Genomic DNA, 2,565 nt, shown 5'->3' with positions numbered 1-2,565 from the left:
CGTCGGAAGCCGTTTTTGCCCCAGGGGTCTCCGGGCTGTGTTCGTTGGGGTTGAACTCCTGCTAGCAAAACCGCCGGGTTGAGGGAAGGGTTCAGACTGTGCCTGGGCCCTGTGGTCTCTTCCAGGTCAGTGTATGGCATTTCCTTCCCCTTGCCACAGGCACCTGGGAGCATGTCTGCACGTGGAGAAAGACTTTCCCGTGGGAAGCCGGTTTTTGTCAAACGGGTCCCAGTGCTCTGCTCCTCTCTTTTCACTCCTGCTGCCAGAAGCCCAGGGAGGATGGGAGGGCTTAGAACATGGCTGGGCACTGTGGTTTCTTCCAGAGAAGTGGAGGGCATTGGCTTTACCTTGCCACAACCACTTGGGAGAGGGTCTACACCTCAGGAAAACTGTCTCCGTGGGAAGCCGGCTTTTTGCAAAGGGGTCTCAGGGCCGTGGGCCTCGGGTGTCCCTCCGGCTCCCCAAAGCACAGGGACGAGGTGAGGGGCTTAGACCATGCCTGGGCAATGTTGTTTCTTACACGTGGGTGTGTGGCATTTTGTTGAGCTGGCTACCCCCACTTGGTATAGGTGTTCCACAGCAAGCACCTATTGTTCGTCGGAAGCCGTTTTTGCCCCAGGGGTCTCCGGGCTGTGTTCGTTGGGCTTGAACTCCTGCTAGCAAAACCGCCGGGTTGAGGGAAGGGTTCAGACTGTGCCTGGGCCCTGTGGTCTCTTCCAGGTCAGTGTATGGCATTTCCTTCCCCTTGCCACAGGCACCTGGGAGCATGTCTGCACGTGGAGAAAGACTTTCCCGTGGGAAGCCGGTTTTTGTCAAACGGGTCCCAGTGCTCTGCTCCTCTCTATTCACTCCTGCTGCCAGAAGTCCAGGGAGGATGGGAGGGCTTAGAACATGGCTGGGCACTGTGGTTTCTTCCAGAGAAGTGGAGGGCATTGGCTTTACCTTGCCACAACCACTTGGGAGAGGGTCTACACCTCAGGAAAACTGTCTCCGTGGGAAGCCGGCTTTTTGCAAAGGGGTCTCAGGGCCGTGGGCCTCGGGTGTCCCTCCGGCTCCCCAAAGCACAGGGACGAGGTGAGGGGCTTAGACCATGCCTGGGCAATGTTGTTTCTTACACCTGGGTGTGTGGCATTTTGTTGAGCTGGCTACCCCCACTTGGTATAGGTGTTCCACAGCAAGCACCTATTGTTCGTCGGAAGCCGTTTTTGCCCCAGGGGTCTCCGGGCTGTTTTCGTTGGGCTTGAACTCCTGCTAGCAAAACCGCCGGGTTGAGGGAAGGGTTCAGACTGTGCCTGGGCCCTGTGGTCTCTTCCAGGTCAGTGTATGGCATTTCCTTCCCCTTGCCACAGGCACCTGGGAGCATGTCTGCACGTGGAGAAAGACTTTCCCGTGGGAAGCCGGTTTTTGTCAAACGGGTCCCAGTGCTCTGCTCCTCTCTATTCACTCCTGCTGCCAGAAGTCCAGGGAGGATGGGAGGGCTTAGAACATGGCTGGGCACTGTGGTTTCTTCCAGAGAACTGGAGGGCATTGGCTTTACCTTGCCACAACCACTTGGGATAGGGTCTGCACCTCAAGAAAACTGTTTCCGTGGGAAGCCGGCTTTTTGCAAAGGGGTCTCAGGGCCGTAGGCCTCGGGTGTCCCTCCGGCTCCCCAAAGCACAGGGACGAGGTGAGGGGCTTAGACCATGCCTGGGCAATGTTGCTTCTTATCCCTAGGTGTGTGGCATTTTGTTGAGCTGGCTACCCCCACTTGGGATAGGTGTTCCACAGCAAGCACCTATTGTTCGTCGGAAGCCGTTTTTGCCCCAGGGGTCTCCGGGCTGTGTTCGTTGGGGTTGTGCTCCTGCTAGCAAAACCGCCGGGTTGAGGGAAGGGTTCAGACTGTGCCTGGGCCCTGTGGTCTCTTCCAGGTCAGTGTATGGCATTTCCTTCCCGTTGCCACAGGCACCTGGGAGCATGTCTGCACGTGGAGAAAGACTTTCCCGTGGGAAGCCGGTTTTTGTCAAACGGGTCCCAGTGCTCTGCTCCTCTCTATTCACTCCTGCTGCCAGAAGCCCAGGGAGAATGGGAGGGCTTGGAACATGGCTGGGCACTGTGGTTTCTTCCAGAGAAGTGGAGGGCATTGGCTTTACCTTGCCACAACCACTTGGGATAGGGTCTGCACCTCAGGAAAACTGTTTCCGTGGGAAGCCGGCTTTTTGCAAAGGGGTCTCAGGGCCGTGGGCCTCGGGTGTCCTTCCGGCTCCCCAAAGCACAGGGACGAGGTGAGGGGCTTAGACCATGCCTGGGCAATGTTGTTTCTTACACCTGGGTGTGTGGCATTTTGTTGAGCTGGCTACCCCCACTTGGGGTAGGTGTTCCACAGCAAGCACCTATTGTTCGTCAGAAGCCGTTTTTGCCCCAGGGCTCTCCGGGCTGTGTTCGTTGGGCTTGAACTCCTGCTAGCAAAACCGCCGGGTTGAGGGAAGGGTTCAGACTGTGCCTGGGCCCTGTGGTCTCTTCCAGGTCAGTGTATGGCATTTCCTTCCCCTTGCCACAGGCACCTGGGAGCATGTCTGCACGTGG

Source organism: Ursus americanus, unplaced genomic scaffold (assembly GCF_024610735.1).
Source record: "Ursus americanus isolate L20-20 unplaced genomic scaffold, mUrsAme1.1.p SCAF_94, whole genome shotgun sequence".
In the NCBI taxonomy this organism is placed as follows: Eukaryota; Metazoa; Chordata; class Mammalia; order Carnivora; family Ursidae; genus Ursus; species Ursus americanus.
This window is presented reverse-complemented; position numbering follows the sequence as displayed.